General features: G+C 49.2%; 1 protein-coding gene across 17 annotated transcripts in view; it reads right to left on the bottom strand.

The window, feature by feature from the left end:
- CUX2 (cut like homeobox 2) overlaps positions 1-26,043 on the bottom strand; it is a 322,604-nt gene that overhangs the window by 274,261 nt on the left and 22,300 nt on the right. For 4 of the 17 annotated variants that reach the window (XM_054238862.2, XM_078337278.1, XM_078337280.1 and 1 more), the window contains exon 1: positions 2,211-2,411. The exons of the other annotated variants lie outside the window; for them this stretch is intronic. The gene's annotated coding sequence lies outside the window, so the exon portion shown is untranslated. Of the gene's footprint in view, positions 1-2,210; positions 2,412-26,043 lie in introns of those variants that run through there. 17 annotated transcript variants of the gene reach the window in all.

Raw genomic sequence — 26,043 nt, 5'->3', positions numbered from 1 at the left:
AAAATAAATAGTCAAGGGGGGCAGAGATGTATTCTGCAAACAGTTAGGAACAGGCAATACAATCAGTTCAAATATTTTACCTCCTCGTGCAAGGAATAGCTCTGTTGCTATGGGACTGTGTAAAAGAGGGGATGCAAAGAGCCATCCTTTGGCCGTTTATGTGTCCAGCAGGGCCCCGAGGGGCGACAGGTTTTCTTGCCAACTTCTCGACTCTTTGTCCTTGAATTAAAGCCTCGTTAAGAGTCATATCTTATAAAAACAAGAGCAGAGTAAATAAAGGATTTTTTTAAGGACACACATATACCCATGCCAAAGTTTCCATTCTGCTAAGCAAGCAGGAAATCCAACGCAGCAAAGGCTGCACTTGGCATTATTATTTTGGGGCCCGTAGTTAACGGCTGACCTGATTAGAAAGGAGGATTTAGGAGTGGAAAATATAAGAGTCTTGAGCAGGGCTGGAAACAGACTGGAACCTAGGAGGCGGCTAGACCGTCTGCTGAGTGATGGAGAGAAGGGTGAGTCGCGTCTATGCTCTGAGCTACTGGGAGACCCTGGAAGAGCACAGAAGCTCCCACTGGCTCCTTGGAGCAGCTGCTGGGAGAACCAGCAAGGAAGCTCTGTGAGCTATGTAGCCAACAGAATTTAAATCCCAGCTCTGCCACTTCCTGGCTGTGTGAGCTCTGGCAAGTGAGTCTCCCAGCCTCAGTTTCCTCATCCATCAAATGGGAATAAGAATGTAGCTATGTATTTGAAGTTCTCTAGGTTATCTCTACATGGTAGGAGGCACATGTGAATTCTTCAACTGCTCAAAAGTGGCATCCGTTGCTTCCATTGTTAATAGTACTATTATTATGGCAGGTGTTTTGTTTTGCTCTTCAGGTCAGTTCTGGATAAAGTCAGTGGGGTATTAGCAACCTTCTCAACTACACATCCCAGCCTGAGGACCTGACCTTCATAAAAATGATGACGCTTACTTCCCTCTCCAGTGCACAAGACTTTAGTGGGCACTTCAGAAAGTATCCACATGATGTGTGGTTAAGCTTGAAAGCCAAAGTCCTGGGTTCAAATCCCAGCTTTGCCACTGACTAGCTGTGTGACTTCAAGAATGTGAATTCACCTCTCTGGGCCTTAGTTTTCTCAACTTTATAATGGGAATGACAATAGTACCAACCTCATCTTAGCACAGTGCCCGGCCACCTGCTAAGCCCTTAATGAAGGCTGGCTATTATCATCATCATTATTCAGACTCAGTTTCCCACTTGATCTGATAGAGACTATTTCATTCATTTCCTAGGCAGAGGGGAACCTGGCAGGGGCCTCTTGCTGAGTGACCCTAGGCAAATCACTCGGACACCCTGGGCCTTGGATTCTTCCCCAGTAAGGACAAATAATGAGACTTATAAACTCCATCTGGCTTGGTCATGACCTGATTCCCTCAGCCTAGAATAATGCCAGGCCTACTGTAAGTGCTCAGATCAGTAATAAGCCAGCACAACACACAAACATATTTGTCAAATGAGCTCTCCCCTGAAAACATCGGCAGCAAAAGGACATGGAGGGTTGAGCGGCTCCCTCCCTGCATCCAAACACTGCCCCCAAAGCCCAAGCATCCCCTTGACCCACTGCCGGGGAAGGCACCCAGCTCACCCCATCCCAAACAGCCTGGACACTGTGACTCCACCCCAGAGAACACCCAGGACACCAGAGAGAGGCTGACACCCCGTCCAACAAACTCTTATGGACCACCAGGAATCCTCCCTTAAATAATAAATTTATGTCTGAAGCCCCTCTGACCTCTCTTCAAAGCAAAATCATCCTCTGAAGGCCCCGCGACCTCATCCTATTGATCCTGTCTCAGCTGTAATTTTGCGGCAGCTCTGCGCAGACGGGGTCGGCCTGCCCAGTTGGCTGCGGCCTGACAGCTCCAGGGGTGCCCAGCAGTAGCTGGGATGGAACAGAAATCAGCTCTGCCCTCCAGGGCCAGAGAGAGTGGCTGCTCCTGTGAGCAGGGCTCAGGGTGGGGCTGGGGGGCGGTGGTAGTGGCTGTGTCCTCAGTCTCCTGCAACCCTCAGGCATGGCCCCCCAGGCCTGGTCCGGAGAAGGCCCGTGGGGGACCGGATGAATGAACCCTGAATCCCTAAGGGTCTGAACAGGAAGGGGCAGAGCAAAGGAGACACAGTTCTGGGGGACCAGGTCTGGGCAAACCTTACCTGGCTAGATGGTGGGGTCTCGAGAGGCTCAGGCCTGGGCCTGAGAGGCACAGTCTCCCCAACGGTGGTGGCCAGCCCTTGCCGGTACCACAAGCTAAGTCAGGTTCCCAGGTCCAGCCAGGTCCCCCCGGCTGCTGGGCCCTGCCGCCGTCTGCTGTTTACCCACTGCCTGTTTTCCTCATGACAGGCCTTCCAAGAACTGCAGCCAGAAATCAATGCAGTTGGTTCTGGTGCCCACACCCCCCCACTTCCCTCCTGCTGCCAAAGTTCAGCTGCTGCTTCCTGTGAAGCCAGGACAGGCTCCGGGTTGAGCTGAGGGGCAGTTCAAGGTGAGGGCACCACCTCAGCAGCCCCCTGTCCAAGCTGAAGGCCACGGACAGAGGGGTCCCAAGCAAGGCTGGGCAAAGACAAGCCCTTCTCTTCACTCACAGCAGAGAGCTGACCCAGCTGACCAGGCACAGAGCTGCGAGGAAGAACCCCTGCCCCATCTTCCACGTTAGTTAGCAAAACAGGCGGGCTGGCCCTCTCGTTTTCCTCTCCTCGGGTGTTTACCCTCTAGCTTTAGCTCTGAATCACCTGGGGCCTTAGTTACGAATTCAGTCTCAACCCAGCCCGCGATCTGTTTCGAGAGACCTGGGGTGGGGCCCAGATGCTGGCCTTTAACAAGCCCCCAAGTGATTCAAATGAGAAGCCTCGACTGGGAAACATGGTTTGTATGCAAAGATTCAGCTTCCAGGATGTTAATCACTGCAGTGTTCAGAAGACAGAAGAAATGGAATTGAGCCGATGGCTGGGTAAAACACAGGACACCCAGATACATTTCATCTCAGATAAACAACGTATGATTTCTTTTTCAGTATGAGTATATCCCAAACATTTCATGGGCGGTACCGATACTGAAAATCATTCATTGTTTATCTAAAATTCCATTGTTTTTCTTTGAGATGAGGTATCCCTCTCTCTCCAGGCTGGAGTGCAGTGGCGTGATCATCGCTCACTGCAGCCTCGAACTCTGGACTCAAGCTCTTCTCCTGCCTCATACTCCAGAGTAGCTAGAACTACTGGCGCTTGCCACCATACCCAGCTAATTTTTAAATTTTCTTGTAGAGACGGGGTCTCTCTATGTTGCCCAGGCTGGTTTCAAATTCCTGGCTCCAAGTCAGCCACCTGCTTTGGCATTCCAAAGCATTAAGATTACAGGCATAAGCCACCATGCCCAGCCCCTGGAGACATTTTTTATTGTTACAACTTGGGGGATGCTATGGCATCAAGTGGGTAGAGGCCGGAGATGCTGCTAAGCATCCTACAATGCACACAGCAGCCCCCACAACAAAGAATTCTCCATTCAAATGTCAATTGTGCCAAGACTGAGAAACCCTGATTTATACGCAAGAAAATTGTGTGCCCCTGTGCACTAAAAGACACTCATGAACCAATGTTCCTAACAGCACTGTTTGTAGAAGTCCCCAACTGGAAGCCACCCAAATGTCCTTGCATAGGGGAATGGATGAATCAACTGTAGTATGGTCACACAATAGAATGCTAGACAGCAATGAGAATGAAGTGTAATGCTACGCAGCACAGGTGAACCTTGGAAAATAATGTTGTTTCAAAGACTCCTGACACAGAAGAGCATTCGCTGGTAGATTCCAAACAAGCAAAGCTAATCTGTGCTGTGAGAAGTTAGCACAGGGGTCCTCCTGGGGGGCAGGTGGTTGGCAGTGATTGGAAGGGGTAGGAAGGAAGGAGCCTGTAGGTGGGCCAGGGACTTTCTAGTTCTTAATCCGAGAGGAAATTCCATGGTATGTTCAGTTTGTGACAGTTAGTCGAGCTGAACCTATAGGATCTGTGCCTTTTTCTGTCTGTGACATGTCAACAAAAGATCTAAAGAAATGGTGATAAAGATTTATCTCATAAGGGACCATTTTTATCCCTTCTTTTTGCTTATCTGTTCTTTCTATAATGGCCACATTAAATATATTTTACTTTTGAAAAGAATGAGAAGGGCAACAGCAAATGTGTTTCTTCATTTATCAAAAATTTGCTCACTTCTGCAATGTGCGCCCCCCAGCACAGGACACTAAAGTTGGGGTGAGGTGGGGGTCCCTGCCGTCAAAGAGTTCTCTGTCTTGATGCGGCTGGGAAGAGGACACAAATACAACCAGGGACTGTAAACAAACAGGCCCAAGGGCCACAGTCAGCCAGTAATCAGGTATTTTATCCATCCAGCCCAGCATTTTAATCAATTTTATTTCCCTGGGGCAGGGTGAGGTCTCCCCAGTTGCCTAGCACCCCATACCTCCCACCGACTTCCTCCTGCTTTACTCAGAGCCAGATCTACTATTCATGTTACTTGCTTGTCCCTAAACTCATGGGAGTTTACCATTCCTTAAGGCAGATATTGTAATCAGCACTGTTTTGTGATAGAGATATGAACAAAGGGTTACAAACACAGAGGGAACTACATGGGGGTGGGGAGGCCCACAGGGTTCCTCTTGACAGGAACACAAACACATGCAAGACTAAATAGTATATATACATAAAGCAAGGCAAAATCTAATGAAATATGTACAAGATCTATATGAGTAAAACTACAAAACTCTGCTGAATAAAATCACAGAAGAACTCAATAGATGGGGAGATAGTCCATGTTCATGGATAGGAAGACTCAATATTGTCAAGTTGTCAGTTCTTCCCAATCTGATCTATAAACTCAGTGCAATCCCAATTAAAATCTCAGCCAGCTATTTTGTGGATATTGATGAACTGATTCTACAGTTTAAATGGAGAGGCAAAAGACCCAGAATAGCCAATGCAATGTGAAGGAGAAGAACAAAGTCAAGGACTGACACAACTGAACTTCAAGACATACTATAAAGCTACAGTAATGAAGACAGTGTGGTATTGGAGAAAGAATAGAAAATAGATCAATAGAACAGGATAGAGAAGCCAGAAATAGACCCACATAAATATGGTCAACTGATCTTTGACAAAAGAGCAAAGGCAATATAATGAAGAAGAGATATTTGTCTTTTCAACAAATGGTGCTGGAACAACTGGACAGCCACATGCAGCCCCCCCCCAAAAAATTCAAGAGACATAGACCTTACACCCTTTACAAAAATTAAGTCAAAATGGATCATGGACCTAAATGTAATATGTAAAACTATACAACTTCCAGAATATAGGAAAAAATCTAGATGACCTTGGGTTTGGTGTTGACTTTTTAGATACAACACCAAAAGCACAATCCATGAAATAAATTCTTGATAATCTGGGCTTCATTAAAATTCAAAACTTCTGCTCCTGGAAAGGCAGTATTAACAGAATGAGAAAACAAGCTACAGACTGGGAGAAAATATTTGCAAAAGACACATCTGACAAAGAACTCTTTTATACAAAGAACTCTTAAAACTTGATAGTAAGAAAATAGACTGATTAAAAAATGGACTAAGACCTTAACAGACCCTCACCAAAGAAGATATATAGCATATGCAAATAAGCATATGAAGAGAGGCTCCAAATCATATATCATCAGGAAAGTGCAAATTAAAACAATAATGAGATACCTCTACACACCTATCAGAATGGCCAAAATCCAGAACACTGACAATACTAAATGCTGACGAGGATGTGGAGCAACAGGAACTCTCATTCACTGCTGGTAGGAAGGCAATATGGTGCAGCCACTTTGAAGATAGTTTGGCGATTTCTTAAAAGACTAAGCAAATCTTACCATATGATCCAGCAGACTTGTTCCTTCGCATTTACCTAAAGGAGCTGAAAACTTAAGTCCATAAAGAAAAAAACAAACAAACCTGGAGGCAGATGTTTACAGCAGCCTTACTCATAACTGCCAAAATTTGGAATCAACTAAAATGTCCTTCAGTGGGTGAATGGATAAATAAATGGTGGTACCTCCAGACAATGGAATTTTATTCAGTACTAAAAAAAGGCGAGCTAAAAAGCCAGGAAAACACATGGAAAAATCTTAAATGCATGTTGCTAAGTGAAAAAAGTCAATCTGAAAAGGCTACACACTACTTGATTCCAACTATATGGAATTCTGGAAAAGGCAAAACTATTCAGACAGTAAGAGGGTCACTGGTGTCCAGAGATTGGAGGGAGCAGGGAGGGATGAAGTAGTGGAGCACAGATGATTTTTAGGGCAGCAAAAATCCTGTGTATGATACTATGATGGCAGACACTGTCATTACACATTTGTCCAAACCCATAGAACATACCACACCAAGAATGAACCCTAATGTAAACTATGGTCTGGGTAATGATGTGTCAATGTACATTGATTTGTAACAATCAAATGTACGATTCTGGTGGGTCATGTTGATAATGGGGGAGGCTACGCACATGTGGGGGCAGAGAGGATATGGTAACTCTTGATGCTGCTGTGAACCTAAAACTGCTCTAAAGAAAATCTTGAAAAAGAAAGGAAGGAAGGAATGAAGGAAGGCGGGAAGGAGGGAGGGAGGAAAGGAAGGAAGAGAGAGAGGGAGGACAAATTCACAGATAGTCTTGACAGTTTTATTTCTTGTGTGGCCCTAGGAGGTTGTCTAGAGAGCCCCCACTTGCTGACACTGGGCAGGATGTCTTTAGGCATACCCATTCCCTTCTAGCACTCTTTGGATATCTGAGATTCTAGCTCCCGACGCCTCCATGGCTGCTGTGGGAGGATCAGAGACTTACAAACTCCTTGTAAGACCAGCAGGCAGAGCATGGAGGTGTGTGCCTAGGCCTCAAGTCAGGGGAGGCAGCCAAGCTCTACGCCCAGGCACTCCCAGGCCAGCATCCCCCCATGCAGTGACCCTCCCATCTCCACCACAGGAGCTGGGCCCTGGGGCTGTCAAAAGCCATGCTCTAGGGTCCTGCAGAGACTGACGCCCTCGAAGATACTGTCTAGAAGCATGCCTAGGCATGGTGACCTTTTTGTTAGGAGCTGAACTCCTGCCTCCCCAGCTGAAGTCCTAACCCCCAGGTCTTCAAATGTGTGTTTGGAGACTGTATTTGGAGTAGGGCCTTTAAAGAGGTATTTAAGATAAAAATTAGATCATGACAGCAGGCCCTAATTCAATCTGTGGGTGTCCTTAGGGTGGAGGGGTTGCTGACTGAGGTTTACAGAGGGGTGATGCCTTAAGCTGGGCCCTGATGGATGAATAGAAGTCCACTAGACAGACCAAGAATGGAAAGCTACTGTGGGCAAGGGGAAGAGCACAGAAGAGGGAGATAGTGCTGCCCTCCAGAGCTGTGCTAACTTGAATATGATGGCACATGGGCTGACAGAGGTCAGTCGCGGTGAACCCAGAGAGGTGCACACTTACTATGTATCCGGCTCCGCACTAAGGAAGTAATTTCCCGTACGGTCTTCACTAAACCTAACAACCCCATTCTTCAGATGGGAAAACTGAGGCTCAGAGATTTGAACCCAGACCCCCAGTCTGACTTCAGGGCCCCATTCTTTTCTCTTCTCTCTCTCTTTTTGGGCTTAGTTTCACTCTGTCACCCAGGCTTGAATGCAGAGGTGTGATCTACCGTCACTGCAACCCTCACCTCTTGTGTTCAAGCGATTCTCCTGCCTCAGCCTCTTGAGTAGCTGAGATTACAGCTGCACACCACCACACCGCGCTAATTTTTGTATTTTTAGTAGAGATGGGGTTTCACCATGTTGGCTAGGCAGCTGGTCTCGAACTCCTGACCTCAAACGGTCCGCCCTCCTCGGCCTCCCAAAGTGCTGGGATTTCAGGGGTAAGCCACGGCACCCAGCCCAGGGCCATATTCTTAACAGTGAGCGTTTCCCCTCCTGCCCCGCAGGAGAGCCACGGGGGCATCACCAGCACCGCTTCTCCTCTCAGGTAGCAAAACAGCCCCTCGCGTGGGCGCCCAAAGTGGGGAAGAAAGGAGCGGAGTCGAAGCACGCAAGGCAGAGCAGGTGAGCTACAAAGGCACTGCTGCAGGGCCCTGCCGGGAACGCAGGAGAAAACACCAGCTGCTCAAACCAGCAGCGCTTTTCATCTCCTCAGAAAATGGATGCGCTCCTGGGTCCCCGGAGAGCCCAAAGTTTGGGCTGAAGGCTTTCTGGAAAAAAAAAAAAGCTCACTGTTGCAGGCGTCTCCACAGTCACCCCGGGTGACGCCTGACACTTCACCGCGGCACTCGCTGACAAGCGTCTTCAAAGGACAGAAATCGGCCGCTTGCCGGCTTCTCATACAGATGTCATTCATCCACAGGAAGCACTTTCCCTGTGCATTGAGAGAGTTATTTTGGTTCGAGGAAGCCAACCCCAGAGCAAATCCAAGAAAGAAAAGGAAGCGGGGAAGTGGGGAGGGCAACTCCGGCAAAATTAGAAAAAGTGGCATTTGGGTAAACTGCACACAAAACGATCTTTTTCCAGGATGATCTTTTTTTGAGATCAAAGATAAAGCGGGGAGAACTGTGCAGAACAGAGCAGGTGCGGTGGGTTAGGGGAAACGGGAGGGACTTCTCCAGGCTCTGCGGGCCACTTTTTAAAAGTGGGCAAAAGCCATTCCCCATGAACAGGACCTGCTGGGTTAGGGTTTGATCCGGGAGAAGGGCAAGTGACTCCTGCTAGGGGGTCGTGATGGGCTGCTCTGAAGAGAATCTGAGGCCAGAGGTGGAACCATACCACATCTGCTGGAGCTCTGCTCGGGACCTTATTTCTCTGGGTGGTTTAGAACATGGCCAAGTCACTGCCCAAAGGTTCCTTCTTCTGGGATACTCAAATCCCAAGGGTGGTGGAGTTCTGCCCAAGCCTGTGTCCTGGTGCACCCTATGGCCTCCCTCTGTCCCCTTGTTCTACACACGATGTTCTTCAAACAACAGGGCACATCCTGCACTGGACCCGCCTGTCAACACTAGGCCAGGTTGGCAGATGTGGTTTGTGTCTGGTTCACCTTTGGAGAATTTCGGTCACACGGAATGGAGTGGCCAAGAGTTTCTGGACCCTTGCATGGGGGTTGCTTCTGATTGTAGATGGTGGAAACTCAGTCTGAACAAGCTTAAACAATAAAATACACAAATAAACAAAAACATGGGTTGGGATCCTGTAATCCAACTATAACCAGAGAGAATGCCCTCAGGATGACTCAAATCAGGACTCTGTCTCTTAGCCTCTCCATGCAGACTGGTTTCACACTGTCCCCATGACGCGGTCTGAAACCCTGCCTCCAGGCGTCTCTAGACTTCCTTCCCTCAGGCTTCCTTCCTTCCTGCATCTCAGCTACAAAGAAAAGAGACTGCTCCACCATGAGGAGTACCAGAGAATTCTGATTGGCCCACCTTAAGTCATGTGACTCTCCCTGTGGTCCAATCACTGTATTCAGAGGGAAGGCATACTATGATTGGCAGCTTCCCTGTCTTCCTGGGTTGAGTCACATGACTGAGCACAGGTGGGATACATGAAGAAAGGCAGCCACCAAAAAGGTGGGGTGCAGGGCTGCTATGCCAAGGTCTATCTGTGACATGTTGGCCTCTGGAGCACCCAAGGGCCAGCCCACCTCCCCAGCCTGACTTCTCCATGTCCATTATCATGAGAAGCAGACTCACAACAGACATTTGGTTTACAAACATCCATTGGAGGTGCTCCCTGGAGGACTCAGCATGTGCCAGGTGCTTGGCCAAGTGCCTTCCATGAATGACCTCACTAGATCCTTAACAGCAACCCTCTGTCATCCCACCCTACAGTTGGAGAAGCTGATACTCAGAGAGGGCAGAGGCTCACTCAAGATCACATAGTTTGTAAGAGGCAGAGCTGGGAGTCGAACTTGATTCCAGTGGATTTCAAAGCCCGTGCTCTTCACCCTGACACCATTCTGACCCTCCTCCTTAGAGGAGTCAAGTTTCCCTGGGGTAGCACAAGGGTTTTTATGTGCTGGAATAGAGGAAGATCCCTGAGTGCAATGACCATAGCGTGGTGTCCTCTAGCACAGATACCTGTCACTTGTACAAAGTGAACTCCCCTCACCCCTAACCCAATGGGTACTCAACAAATGTCGGCTGAACTGGACTCCAGCTCCAGGCAGAGGTAAAGTAGAGAGACCCCCAGGATTTGCTCAGCTTTGGTCTTTGTGAGTGACAAAGTGGGCCCAGACCCTAGGGTAAGTGAAAAGTGTAAGGTCACCAGTGAAGCAGGAGGCCACCAGACACTCTAAAAAGAATTCTAAAGGAGAAACTAATTTTCATTACATTGAGAGGACTTCAGCGTCCAGTAACATGGAAGACAATATAACCTGAAATGCTCCCACTATAAAACACCCAGAAAGACTGGATAAGGTATACCAGCATCCCTTTAAATATATAGGTCAGTTCTGGAAAAAGTAAGAAATTCCCAAGGGCCAAAACTAAAGAGGAAACTCACTCAGACTGCTAAGTATGTGAACTAATAATTCAGTGCCCTCTGCAATAAAGGAGTGGGGCATGGGATAGGTGCCCATCTTGGTAGTGAAGAGGTCTTCACACTCAGCGAGAATGTAGATCAGAACACCTCTGTCCACGAACACTGGAAGAAGACATGGCTTGATCTGTCTCCACCTTGCCTCTAGTTTGGAAAACCAAAGTAGCTTCCCTTGAGAATGTATAACCGTAATCTTGCACTCGCATGGGTTTGGCCAAGTGCCTTCCATGAATGACCTCGCTGGATGGGTTTGGAGTTCAATTTATTGTCACTTTGGGGTTCTCAGATTTGAGTATACATCAGAATCACCTGGGCAACTTGTTAAAATAGAAACTGCTGAGTCCCATCCCCAGGATTCCTGACTCAGTAGATCTGGGTTGGAGCTCAAGAATTTGCATGTCTAACAAATTTCTCGGGGATGCTGATGCTACTGGTCCAGGGACCACACTTTGAGAACCACTGTTCTCTGCCAAGAAATTAACTTAAAAATAATTCTCACATGGTAATTCTGCTGGACATCAAGCCAAATTTCCATTAATAACACAGGGGCGGCTGGGTGTGGTGGCTCACGCCTGTAATCCCAGCATTCTGGGAGGCCAAGGCTGGTGGATCATCTGAGGTCAGGAGTTCTAGACCAGCCTAACCAAAGTGGTGAAACCCCATCTCTACTAAAGATACAAAAACTAGCCAGGTGTGGTGGCATATGACTGTTGTCCCAGCTACTCAGAAGGCTGATGTAGGAAAATTGCTTGAACCCAGGAGGCACAGGTTGCAGTGAGCTGAGATCATGCCACTGCACTCCAGCCTGGGCAACACAGCGAGACTCCATCTCAAACAAACAAACAAACAAACAAACAAACAAAACACAGGGGTGAGCAAACTATGACTGTAGGCCAAATCCCATCTGCCCTGGGTCAAATCCAGCCACACCCATTAGTTTATTTATTGTTTATCATTGCTTTTGTACAAAGGCAGAGTTAAGTCATTGTGCCAGAGACTGTAGGCTGCAAAGTGAAAAATACTGTCTGACTTCTGCACTAAGGTCAATCCTGGTCACACAAAATTCACAGAGATATAAGCCTAACAAAGATGGTCTCTCAATCCAAAATTACAAAACACACGGGGAACTGGTCTACCATAAATCAACAGCATTAGAAGGATCACACCCAAGAACTTCAGATAACAAAATTATTATACACAGACCATAAAAACAGCAGAGAGGCAGAGTCTACATTTAGCAACTCTGAGGTCTTCAACCAGAAGGAATTACGAGGATGGTATTTACTGAGTACTGTATGCTGGGCATTGGGCCCAGTGCTTTATGCAGTCCAAGTCCTTTCCACGTGGAACACTTAACGTTAGGTATGAGACTAAGGCTCAGAGAGGGGTCATTCGCTTGCCCAATTTCACAGCAAATATGAGGCAGACCCAGGATAAAACCCAGGCCTTGGGCTGAAACCCACTTCTAGGCAGTTCCAAATTCTATGGCTCACTCACTTCCACCCCAGAGCAAGGTGATCCATGATAAAAGTAGGAGCTCTTAACTTGGGGTACATGGCTAGATTTGGGGGAATCCTGCAATGGCCTGAAGCTACATGTAAAATGCTGTCTTCACCATATTTCTGAAAAGAAGATCCACAGCTTTCATCAGATTCTCAAAATCAAAGCCCTGAGACAGCCAGATTCAAATGAAGCCTTCTCTCCATGCTAGACCAGAATCGTATTAATAGCGAGCATTTCTTGTGCACCATGCCAACAGACACCACTTGAATGTTATAAGCATAACGTTTAAATCCCATGACAGCCCAATGAGGAAGTTCTTTTATCCCCATTTTACAGAGAAAACTGAGGCCACAGAGGGGTCAGGCAGCCTGCCTGAGATCCCACAGTTAGCAGGTGGTTGAAAAGGAATCCTAGAGTCAAACACTCTCACCGGCACACTTCTCCCCTGCCCCATCGCCTCCTCCTGCCAGGGGGACCCAGCTCTCTGATTCTGAATCCAACCATGTGTCTCTGCAAGCTTGGAAGGCCCAGGGTCTTTTCTGCCCACTCCTAAGCCATTTGCACATGCACAAGAAACATGAGGCTCCTTCTACCTTGATTTTGGGGTGAAGCCCCGTTCTTGATCCCAATGTCTATGTCCAAAAGAACATTTCCAAGGCCAGCCAGATGGGAGCCTGATATTTCCCAAAGAACGTTCGTTCCCCTGTCCCCACCACCCTGCCGGGTGCGTGCCCAGACACCGGCTACCTACTTGGCTGGTGCCTTGTTTCTCGACAGCATAAACACACATTTACCCAATTTTTCACAATGAGCGATATTTACTCAACAGCCCAGAATGGCTCATATGGAACTATTAAACCCCATTGCCTCCGTCTGCAGCTCGGAGTGCAATAATGAATCAGTATTTGGAGCGATTACGATGCTAATAAGAATGTGTGAGGCGCAGAATACTGTTATGCAGGGGCGGCCGCCAAATCCCCCGGACTTCCTGCCTCCCAGCCTCTCACTTGAGAATTGTACCCTTCCAGGAGCCAGACTGCCAGAGAACCCCCAGCCCCCAAGGTGGGCCCTGCTGGAGTTACTGGAGCACCAGGCAGATCTAAAACAGAAGCCCACCGTTTCGGGAAGTGCAGGCCCCACAAGGCCGACCTTTGCTGGGGCTGTGGGGAGTGATGGTGCCGCCTCCCGACATCCCGAAGGCCCCAGACCTGCCTCTGCGGGTGGGGACCTGGAGCTCTAGCACAGCTCTCACAGGCTCACACACACACAGGCACTGGAGGAAGAAAATCCTCACGCCCTCAGGCTGCATGCCTGGAGCAGTGTTGGATGGGGGGAGGGGTTGTTTGCTTGTTGCTGGTTTTTTTGGATCCTTCTCTTTTTCACAAGCCCCTAGGTAAATAATACACGGCAGAAAGGAAGCCTGTATTTGAATGTGGTGAGGTCCACCCCTAACCCACTCCCATCTGCCCAGGGAAATTGCTTTATTCTTGTGCCAACCTTGGCCTCCTCATCCTGGAGACTGGGGAACTTTCCGGATGCCCAGGGAGGCCAGACATGCAGACTTGGGCCAGAGGATGGTGGAGAGAACAGCTAAGCCTCCTCATCTGGCCAGGTCTCCCACCCCAGGCTCTTGGTCCTCAAACTCCTCCTCCTCTTCCATCCCCTCCAATTCGGGGTAACGACCTCAGCAGGACCTACCAGCCCTTGGGACCTCGCCCCGTCCCCCTGCCTCCCAGCCACATCCTGCCTCTCTGCCCCTCACCCTGTGCTCCAGCGACACTGCCCACCTTTCACTTGCTGGAGCCAGAGGCACGGTCTCCCACCCCAGGGCCTTGTACCACAGCCCCTACCCTCTCTGGGCTAACTCAGGAGTCCTTCCCTGACTTCCAGACTAGAGCTGGTCCCTGTAATACAATCGAATCATTCCCAGCTCATTTCCTCTGCAAGGCTTGCAACTTTAAATGTGTGATTATTTGATTGACGTGGGTGTATTCAGGAATTTGACTTCTAAACACCAGAAACCAACAGCACCTCGAGGGCAGAGAGCATGTCCGTTTTCATCACCGGGCATCCCCGGTGCGTGGCCTGGGCCTTGACCCACGGTAGGTGCTGAGATAATGACTCCTCTCAGCACTGTGTGGAGTGAATGACTCCTCTCGCCCGAGCCCTCTCCCAGCTCTGCTCCCCCAGTGACAGGGGCCTTTTCTGTGAGTGGGGCCACACAGCTTTTCAAGCCTTTTTTACATGACATCATTTTATCTGCCATAAAGTGCCACGTTCACAGTACAAGCCCCAGATAAATATTTAATCACAATAAAATGCTCTCGGACCCTCAACCAGGACGGCCCCGTGCACTCCCTTTGGTGTAGATGGGTGAGCATGTGTGTGTTTAAGTGTGCACATGTACACATCTGTGTCTCTACACAAGGTGTCCCCAACAGAAACGTGCATGCCACATGGGCAGAAAAGTACCTGCCTGGGAAGGTGCCACTGCATTCATCCCGCAAGGATTAAGCGAGCACCCAGTGTACACTAGCGTGGCAGAGCCGCCGGCGGTAAGCAGGAGTGCGAACACAGACTGGGCACTTGCTCTGTGTTACACCAGTCCTGGGTTAAATGCTTCAGGAAAATTCACTCATCTAACCCCGCCAACCCTCCCTGTGAACGAGGCTGTGAAGGAACCTATTTCACAGGCAAGGAAGCCGAGCCGCAGACGGAGCACACGCACTGAAGTCTCACTGGCAGCGGCAGAATTTGAACCCGCTGTGCCTGATGCCTAAAGCCAGGCGTTTGGCCATGAGGACCCCCCCACACCCCACATCTCTGCCTCCTGAGAACAAGGCCAAGTACATAAAACTGGAAACACAGTGTTTCTATCACAGCAGAAAAGAAAAAAAAAAACAGAGATGCCCAGGGCCAGGGCCAGCTGAGGGGAGAGTGACCCACTCACTTCAGAGCCTCGGGCTGGCAAAACACTCATCCGAAAGACAGCAAAAATCACGCGGAGAATGCTAATGCGGGTGTGAGTGGAAAGACCGTGAGGTAGAGTTAGATGTACTTAGGCGGGCAAAGCAGGACGAGGGTGGAGACAGAAACACCCTCCATGCCCACGGGCTGTGTTCTTCCCATCTCCCTCCTCCTCTGTTCCCCATTTGCAAAGCCGTCCAATAACCGGGCGACTTTGCCTTCCATAATACAAAAATGACTTCTTAAAATCCCTTCTTTCCCTTGCAGTCCTGGGATTCCCCAAAACCCTTCTTTGGCCCTCCTCCTCCCAGATCCCGAAAAGCCTCCCCCGGCAGCTTTCCTCTTCGTCCCATAGTGACTCAGACACGAATAAAAACAGGCAGCAAGAAGGGAGAGCAACGGACGCCATGGACTGCCGTGTGCAGGGGTCCTGGGTGCGGCTCAGGAAGCCGGGCATCCTCTTCGGGGGGTGTGTGTGTGTGTGTGTGTGTGTGTGTGTGGAGGTGGGGGCAGCTTGGGCTTGCAGAGACTCCCTGATCAGGGGCTGGCCTCTGCAGGGCCACAGTCACAAGGGGATCCTCCCACGACCAGCCCCAAGGAAGTGAGGGCAGCAGCGTTGGCTGGAGCTCCTGGCATCCCAAGGCTGGGGGGGGCAGCTGTCACTGCTTCCTTTCTGAAGGCCTCACTTGGCCTTCCAGGGGAGGAAGCTGACAACAGGGTAGAAGGAAGAGGGGCTAAGGCTTCCCTTTCTCCTTCCCAAGGGTGGCTGCAGCGGCCTAACTCTTTCCTTGGCCCTTAGAGAAGGGACTTTGTCTAGTCCTCACTTCCCAGAGGCTGTCAGCTCCAACAGAACCTTCGAGAGCTGCAGGCTGGGCTGGTCTGGGCCTGGGGGAAAGGGAGTTCGCTCGTCCCACTCAGTATCTGCAAATCAGATAGAAGCCCTGCTTCCTGCTGGACCCAGCGACTTCAGGAGTGACAGCGGATCCCTGCTTCCCTAAACTCTGGCCCATCCATGGGCACTTATTGAGCATCTAATGTGTGCCAAACTCTGTGCCTGTGGCAAGAGTCAAGAAGACAGACACAAATGCTGCCCTCATGGGTCTTACAAAGACCAACCAAGAAACCCCAATCAACTATGATGTGATTATGGGGGAGTCCCCTAACCCAGCCAAGAGCTTCAAGAGAGCCTCCCAGATTAGACACGAAAGCCAAGAGAAGTGTGTCCATTTGTACAGGGATTTTAAAAAGGGAGTTCCAGCCAGGAGGACCAAGATATGCCAAGGTCTGGAGGTAAGACAGCGTAAAGTATCTGAGGGCTGGGTAATAATTTACCCCTGGCTGGGGGATTTGGGGGCAAGGAAGTCTGTAAGAGACAACATGGTGGGATTGGAGGAGGGCCGGGGGAGGTGGTCACGACTGGCCTCATAAGGGAAGGTACAAGTTTGGACTTTGGTCCATAAACAATAGGGAGTCACTGAAAGCTTTTCATGTGGGGAGAAGGTCTGGGGTCATGATTTGGTTTTGATAAAGATCTCTCAAGGCAGAGTTCAGGGTCTAAGACTCTTGGTTTTAACCAAGAGAATCAAGAAAGGACATTGCCGGAAGACCTAACAGAAGTCATTGCCGCCTCCCTGTCATGATTTCCTGGGAGTGCCTTCTAAATGGAGACCTGGGACCTGCTGCAAAGACCATGTGAGTCGGGATCCCAAGGTGGGGGCAGGGAAGGGTCTTCCCCAGAGGTCAGGGCTACAGATGCTAAGTCTGGGGAGAAAGGGCCCATGCTCGCCCCAACACCCTCCTCACTGCCCCCACCGCCGACATCCCAGCCAGGACCCCCCCATGACCACCTTCTCCTTGGGAGCACCCCTTCCACATCACCCTCCCCTCCTCCAATATCTAAGGGGCTCTATCTTTAGAAAACAATGCCACCTCCTCACCATGGCCCTCAAGGCCCCACACCTTCTGGTTCCTGCCACCCTGTCCCCCACTTCATCTCCCACCTCCCCACCTCTAGGATACAGAAAGCTGACCTGGGTGGGGGGACCCAGGAAAGTCAGAAGGGTCATATGCCCATTTGGAAGGTGAGGGAAACTGAGGCATGAATGGAGCCCTCATTGAAAACAAAATGGTCCAGGAATCAGGCAGTAGTCTTGCTCCCCTCACTGGGGGTAGGCCTGGCTGTCTGCCTAGAAGCCCCTTGCTGAGGCCAGCAAGCCTTATCAAGGACAGTTGGGTGATATGGTTATTTCCACCCAGTTTGCTCAGCGTAGAGTCTGCATATCTTTTCAGAGACTGGGCCCAATTCCAGAATGGAAACACAAACCCCTCCCTTCCTCCCCTCCCCCAGAAGCCCTGGAAAGAGAGGCCCCCTCCAGCTGACCAGTGTGGCAGATGCCATTGTCAGAGACGTTTGAATCAGAGCGACTCCATTTGGAGTGAGGGCTGGGAAAATGAACCTAGGGCTGGCTGGGCTGCATTCTCAGAAAGAGGCACTCCTGGCCTCTAGCCGCTTACGGTTAAGGGAACAAATTAATAACGTCTACTAAGCAGACCCAGACTTGGGAGCGTCCAGATATGCCGATATCTGGAGAACAAAGGCACTCCTAATTTTGCTTTAAAGATAATAATATTGATTCTTGCAAAATATAGTAATTAAGAAAATTAATCCTTTATCACACACCCTTGTCCCAGAGCACGCCTCCCACGTATTCAGGCATTGTACCCAGGGGGACGCGTTCCTCCGCTTATTTTCATGAACATCATACTCTATCTATGGAGCAGCTGTCCTTTCACCACTTTACTTTCTTAATAAACTTGCTTTTACTTTGCACTGTGGACTCGCCCTGAATTCTGTTTTTGCATGAGATCCAAGAACCCTCTTCTTGGGTTCTGGCTTAGGGCCCCTTTGCTGTAACACCACTATCTGCGAGGATGCACTAACCGTATCCTTGGGCCCCACCCTCTCAGCCACGCTCCAGCTTCTCCTGTGCCTGAGACGAGAGAACTGCTCCATTTCTGTCTCTCTTTCTCTCTGTCTCTTCAGTGTTCTCCCTTCCTCCCCAGCCAGGGAAATGGGGTAAAAATCTCCCAAGATCCCCAATTTGAAGTTAAGTCAGATCTTTCTCTCTCCCCTTTCCTCGCTACCTAATAATCACACTTGTGTGAAGTTGATGCTCTACATAACGAGGAGAGAAGCCTCCTTAGAGAGGGTACAATCAGACAATTTTTAAGATCATGGAGCATTAGACCATTCCCAGCTGGGTTTACTAATCAAACAGCCAAATCCTTCATAACCAGTCAATCCCTACAGGGCAATTAAATCCTTCCCCTTTAAAACACTTGCCACACTGTCTGGGGACAGAAAGAAAAATTTGCAAAATTCATTTGATAAATTAGCCAGGGAAAAGAAAGGAGTGAATCAAGCTTTGTTCTTTTCATTTTTTTTAATTATGGAATTCACAATGCCTGAATAATGTTTAATAAGAACTATGAAAATTCCTAACAGTATTACAACACAACACAAAAGAATTAACCTGGTTACCGTGAAAAATTGCATATTTAATTAAGAACAGAGAGTTCAAAACTATCCAGAGATTTCAAAAGTGCTGTTGCCTGAGGGGCCAAATTACATGCTTCCAGGGCTGCTAACGGAGTTAGCGCGTTCAGTCATTACCCAGGCGTCCCCATTAAGTGACTCTGGGCAGATGACATCAAATTCATTTCAAAAGCACCAGGAACTGAAGCATTCACTTGGGTAGTTTAAGGGAAAGCAACTATCCTGCTGGTAGAAATCAGACCCCTTGTTGATAAAGGCAATAATTAAAGAATAATGTTAATTAGCTGCTTTTATTTGAAGAAAAGTACGGTAGTTGGAGTGCTTCCAGGCTGTTGAGGTGGGAGTCGCTCTTTCTGGAAGAAGGGGAGGGCTGCTGGCAGGAGTGGGGAGCAAGGGGCCCACAGGAAGGCAGGAAGATGGCGGAGGCCGGGGCAGGGAGCAAGACGAGGACCACATAAGGAGGCCTGGGTCCCCACGTTGGAATTGGCCTGGTCACCCTAAGGCCCTCAAGGGGCAGCTTGGAAAGCAAGGAACGATGGTGCTGTCGGCATCCTGGGCCCTGTCACTGGCAGGCCCACTTCCATCATGGCGGACACAGCTGGGTCTCCCTGTTCGGCCACTTCCTGTAGCATCCACTCCACTCGTGTAGCCGTCTCTGTCCCACTAACTTCCCTCACACAACCTCCTGCCACACCCACTCCCCTCACACAACCTCCTGTCACAACCATTCCAGCTTAGTGACTTCTTGTCACACTCACTCCCCCACACAACCTCCTGTCACACTCACTCCTGACTTGGCTACTTCCTGTCACACCAACTCACCTCACACAACCTCCTGTCATATCTACTCTCCTGCCCAGCCACATCCTGCCGAACTTGCTCCCTTTACAGCCTATCACAACCAGCCTGAGTCACCTGTATCACCACCACCATCACCTTCATTGTAACCAACTGTCTTTTACAAAGATGGCTGCCACCCAGGCTTCCTGCAAGGTGACCTTGACACTCCTTCCACCCAGTGGTGGTGTCTGCATCTCTTCCCTTTGAACCTGGGCCAACCTTTGTTACTGCCCCAACCAGCGGAGTAGACAGAAGTGACACTAGCAACTTGCAAGGCAAGAGCATGAAAACACCTCCATTTCCACCTGGCTCTCTCGGGATGCTCCTTCTCAGAACCCAGCCGCCATGCTGTGAGGAAGCCCAAAGGAGCCCACACAGAGAGACCCTGGGGAGGGGCCATATACTGGGGTTCCCGCAGGTAACTGAGGTTCCAGCAACAGTCAGCAACAGCCAGATGTGGGAGTTGTCAAGTTACCCCCAAACTTTGAATCTGCCCAGATGAAGCAAGCCCCAGCTATCATGGAGTGGGGACAAGCTGATCTAACTGGGCTGTCTTAATTCCAGCTCACAGCTTCAGGTTTACAAGAGTTGTTTCTGCCCACTAAGTTTGGGGTGGCTTGTTAGGCAGCAACAGATGACTGCTGTGTTTACAGAGACGCAGGGAGTCCCGCATGTTAATAACAGTCCTCATTGCCAGCATCCTGCTTCCCTGACAGATCCATCCAAGAGGCCAGCATGAGAAATGCATCCATGGATCTGCCCACCAGTGACAAGAATTCCTCCCAAAGAAAGCCACAGTTGGCCTCCACCTTGGCCTTGGATCTCAACAGCCCCCAAGGTTTCCAGGGGCACAGCAAACTGCACAATCCAGCCGTGGAGGAAAAAAAAAAGCAGGAAGCCCATGTTAAGGAAAACAACACTGAGATCCCACGTGGCTAAGTGGCCTGCCCGGGACCATGGCTGCTTCACGGCAGAGCTAGGCTGGGATCCACCCGACTCCCAGCAAAGTAGTTTGATTCTCATTAGCAAGGTCCCTAATTAGGGCAGCTCATCAATACATCCCACAGAAACAAACTATCCTCTGGCTCAAGCCTACTTACCTGTGGGGTGGCTGGGCCAGGCCCAACCTTCTAGGGGTGCCATCCTGGGTAGGGGACAGGAAACGTGCACTAGTGGAGCTGCTGGGGCAGTTGTGCAGGCTCTGGAAACTGGGGGATGGGGGGCCACCTTCCTCAGGGAGCCCCACCTTGGCAGCCAGGCAGGAAGCAGGAGCTGGGCCTCAGTTTCTCTTCTCAACCCCTTCAGGGAAGCAGACGGCCTCAGCAGGCCTCACCCACTGCGGATGCCAAGATGCTCTGCTCTGCTCTGCGAATAATTTTTTTCCAGAGACAAATTTCACAAAGTAGGCCAAGGGCCATGGGACCAACCCCCTTGCTCGCGGAGGCTGGAGAGGATCTCCTCCGAGGGCCAGGGCCGCCTCAGAGCGACTTCCAGGCTGCTAGCCCGAGGGGCCCAGGGTCCAGCTACCCAAGGATGGCTAGGACAGGAAATCGGCCTGGTCCCCCAGTGTCTGCTGCTATGGTGACCAGCTCTGACGATGGCCCCTGGGACTCTGACATCCCTGATGCTTGTCCCAGCAATTCAGGCCCAGGCCCCCACTCCTGCCAGGCAACATGGTCCACTGAGTGCCACCAACCATCACATTAGACCTTTACGAGGCCAGTCTGCCATACGGCGGCTTCTGGGGAGGAAAGAGGAAACCTGGACAGTAGCCCTGTCCCAAGGATACAGTCTCTGCTTTGCGTAGTAACAGAAATAACAAGAGGCAGGAGAGCGTATGAACATGGACTCCAGAGTCAGACTGCCTGGCTCTGCTGTGCGACCTTGCACAAGTCACTTAACCTTTCTGTGGCTCAGCTTCCTCCTCTGCGAAATGGGAATATTAAGTGTCTAGGGCTGGGTGTGGTGGTTCTCGCCTGTCATCCTAGCATTTTGGGAGGCCAAGGCAGGCTGATTAACTGAGGTCTGGAGTTTAAGACCAGCCTGGTCAACATGGTGAAACCTCGTCTCTACTAAAAATACAAAAATTAGCCAGGCATGGTGGTGCACACTTGTAGTCCCAGCTACTCGGGAGGCTGAGGTGAGAGAATCGTTTGAACCCAGGAGGCAGAGGCTGCAATGAGCCAAGATCGCCACTGCACTCCTGGGTGACAGAGTGAGACTCCATCCCAAAAAAAGAATGTCGACACCATAGAATTGTTATGGGAATTAAACAGTCTAAATGATGGTATTCAGAAGGCACTCAGAGTCACACCTAACACACAGCCAACCCTGGCAAGTGCTTGTTAAACTAGAAATGAATAAAATTAAAATTAAAAAAAAAATTCTTCTGAGGTCTTCTCATCTCTTGAAAAGACATGTAAATTCTGCCCATTATCTGGAATGGCTACACTGAGGCCAGAGAAGGCAGAGTCACCTCCACACCAATAGCAAAGCCTGCAGAGCTAATGCTTAGGGCGAGGTTGCTATTATAACCACTTGCTCACACGAAGGCCACGCAGGAAGCTACACAGGGAGGCCTGGGCTCAGTGGGGATTTCACAAAATGGGAAACCCCCACCCCCAGACCCAGCCCTATATGAAGTGCAGGCCTGGGGATGCCAGCTCTCACACTGAAGAGAAGCCAGGAATCTGGGTTTGTTTGCTTTTTGTTTTTTTTTTTTTTGAGACAGAGTCTCGCTCTGTCACCCAGACTGGAGTGCAGTGGCTCAAACTTGGCTCATTGCAACCTCTGCCTCCCAGGTTCAAACAATTCTCCTGCCTCAGCCTTCCGAGTAGCTGGGATTACAGGTGCACGCCACCACACCCTGCTAATTTTTGTATTTTTAGTAGAGACAGGGTTTTGCCATGTTGGCGGGGCTGGTCTCGAACTCCTGACCTCAAGTGATCCACCTGCCTTGGCCTCCCAAAGTGCTGAGATTACAGGCGTGAGCCACTGCACTCTGCCATGACTTTTTCAAAGTCTGACCTGAAAAAGTCAGACTCGGCCTGACCTCTGATCAGGCCACCAGGTATTCAATTTCTGCCAATCACCACACCAAGCATTATAGCTTTGATATATGGTAATGAGTTCACCATCTGATAGGGGAGACCAACAAGGAACTGGGGAATCATCTGGAAGCATGGAAAGCAGCAGGCCAGGGATGTCCAAGTGAGAAGTAAAAGAAGACATCCAACCCTGCGCAGAGTCAGGGAAAGAGGGCTGGGGCCTACGAGGAGCAATGGGAACGGTGTTCCAGGCAGAAGGAACAGAAAATGCAATGCCGGGAAGTGTAAGGAGTATGGACAGTGAGATAGAATGCTAAGCCTGGGGACTGTGGAAGCACCTGGCAGATTCCTAGAACACTCTTGGGGCTAAATCTCATCTCTGCTGGGGAAATGCTGTGTGTCCATGGGAGACCTCTGAACATCTCTGAGCATAAGTGGGTTAGAATGTTGCTTTCACTAGAGCAGGTATACAGCCCTTAGATGGCCCCAGAGAGGACAATGGGAAAGGGTTCCCTTGAAGGAAGAGTGTTTCTTAGTCATCAGTGGGACTTAGTGGAAAATTGCTTTCCCACTACTGGGGTAAGAGCCACAGGGAGCAAGCACGAGAGACAAAATCACGTTTCCAGAGCCGCTGGTGTGTGCCAGGCATGTGCTGGGCCTGCATTTCTTCCATGCGGAAGTGCTATGAGGGGATTATTTTTGCTGCCCCCATTTTACAGATGAGAAAACTGAGGCATGAATCAGTCCTCTGGCTGCCTCACATCACTGGCAAGAGCAGAGCCAGTCTGGCTGGCAAGAGCCCTGCTTTGCCCCTGCACCAAGCTACCCACCTGGGGTTTTCCCCTCAAAGGGATGAAGGTAGGGGTGGGGGAGCTTCGGCAGGTGCAGCAGGCAATTCTGCAGGGGATGGGGGGTGGCTACCACTGACCCCACACACCTGTGTCACCTCCATTACAGTAAGATCAACTCTCCAGGGGCCATGCTTAGCTTTGAGGAAGTCACTAAATGCCACACCAAACTAGACAGAATACAACTGCATGGCAAGGAGATGCTGAAAGGAGTTCTGCCTGGGAGCATGAACACACAAACACAGAGACACACTAAGGTGCACAAATAACAAAGACACACACACACCTCCATGTGTGACACACAGGCACACATTCAGAGACATACTCAGAAAAACAGACACAAAGACACACACCCTACAGAAACACACTAAGATACACATACAAGGACACAGACACACAAAAATGAAAAGATCCACAAACACACTTAAAGATATGTACCCACAAAGATGCAGACATACACACATAAGTATACAAATATGCTCACATTACACTCACATCCATCCCTGTTTGTTTGTTTGACTGATTTTTTTTTTTTTTTTGAGGGCCTACTGTGTGCTCTGCCCTCTGCTGCTCAGTTCTGGGGACAAGCTGCTGGATGCCCTCACGGTGATGAGAGTCCACAGAGGGAGGCGGGTGTTCAGCAGTAACCCACAGAGCTATTCTGACGCCTGCTGTGGTAAGTGCTGTAAGGACGGGGTGCACGGCCTCGTGGGGCCATACAACGTGGAGCAGGCTGTGCCCCAAGGAAGTGATACCGAGTAAGCTCCAAGGATGAAGGAGGAGTTGATGGGGAGAATTATGGGCAGAGTGTCACAGGCAGACGGAGCAGATCACACATGGGGGCTATGGTGCAGGGGAAATAAGGAAGACAGGTGTGGCTGGAACCTGGGGAGCACATGGCATGTGGCTCAAGATCAAGAGCAGAGGGCACATGTACAGTTACAATGTGTCAGTTAAAAAAGAACAAAGGGCGTGCTGAAATGACACTAATATAAATCTGAACTTGATTCTGATAAGCTATGATATATATGGTAAACTCTAGTACAACCACTAAGAAAATCCTCAAATAATACAGTTAGAAAACACCCCACTAATGAAATTTAAATGCTACATTACTGAATATTCACTCAATGCAAAAGAGAGTAGTAAAAGAGAAATAGAGGAACAAAAAGATATAGAAAACAGAAAGCAACATGGCAGACATAAATTCTACTACAGCAATAATAACATTAAATATGAATGGATTAAAGAATCCAGTCAAAGAGCAGAGTTTTTCAGACTGGATGAAAAACATGATCCAATTATATGCTGTCTACAGGAGACAAGCTTTAGATTCAAAGCCATGAATAGATGGAAAGTTAAAGGATGCAAAAACGATATATAATGTAAACAACCACCAGAAGAAACTGGGAGTAACTATACGAATATCAGACAAAAGAGACCCTAAAGCAAAAAATAAATAAATAAATAAAGTAACTAGGGAAAGAAGAACATTTGCTAAAGAAAAGGGCCAATCTACCAGGACAGATAACAATTATAAATGCATACATGCACCTAATAACAGAACACTAAAATATAGGAAGCCCAAACTGACAGAAATGAATGGAGAAATAGACAAGTTAACAATAGCTGGAGACTTCGATGCCCCATTTTCAACAGTGCACAGAACACCTAGACAGGAGACCAACGAGAAAACAGAAGACTTGGACAACACCATCAACCAAGAAAGAGGGCAGTGGCCAGTCCGTGCTGAGCGTGGAAGGTCAGTTACATTGAGGCTTTCCTCTCAAAGGCAGTGCAAGGCCACTGGAAATGGTTCTTTTTAAAATAAAATGCATTTGAACTGATACATAATATTTGTATATATTTATAGGGTACATGTAATATTTTGTTACATGGTTAATGATGGAGTCAGGTATTTAGGACACCCATCACCAAGGTACCGGAAACATTCCAAGTCCTCTCTTCTAGCTATTTTGAAATACACAATACGCTGCTATTAACTACGGTCACCCTGCTCTGCTATCAAACATCAGAATGTATTGCTTCTGTCTAATTGTATATTTGCACCTACTAACCAGCCTCTCTTCATTGTCCCCTGGAGATGGTTCTTAACAAGTTTTTAATAACCTCACTTGCTGCTGTGGTCAAGAGAGTGGAGAAGCCAGAGTTGGCAAAGGAAGAAATTAGAAGAGCAAAGTCCAGGGGAGAGGCGATGGGGCATGGGTTCAAGTGACGATGGTGGATGGAGGTAGGAGATGGGATGCAGGAGGTATCTGGCAGGTAAAGACCCCAGATTTAGTGATGAACTGGACACGAGGGGATACAGGAGAGGGAGGTGGTCAGAGTAACTCCCAGGTTTCTGTCTTGTAGACCCGGATGGAGCCACCCTAAGATGAAGTACCCACAACAGAGAGGAAAATTAGGTTTTGGACATCTTGACCTGGAGACATCTTTGAGACAGACGTTCAAGAAAAGTCAATAAAGTGACTTAAAAAGAAAGGAAGAAAGAAATGTCAAGAAGGCTGTTGTACAGAGAGGTCTGGCACTCAGGCAGAGACTGGAGGCTGGGAGGCAGTGATGTTGTGGATACGGCTGAGGTCACACAGGGTCAAGGCAGAGTGAGACGAGATGGACCTTGAAAGGA

The sequence above is a fragment of the Callithrix jacchus genome, chromosome 9 (genome assembly GCF_049354715.1).
Source record: "Callithrix jacchus isolate 240 chromosome 9, calJac240_pri, whole genome shotgun sequence".
Classification (NCBI taxonomy): Eukaryota; Metazoa; Chordata; class Mammalia; order Primates; family Cebidae; genus Callithrix; species Callithrix jacchus.
This window is presented reverse-complemented; position numbering and strand designations above follow the sequence as displayed.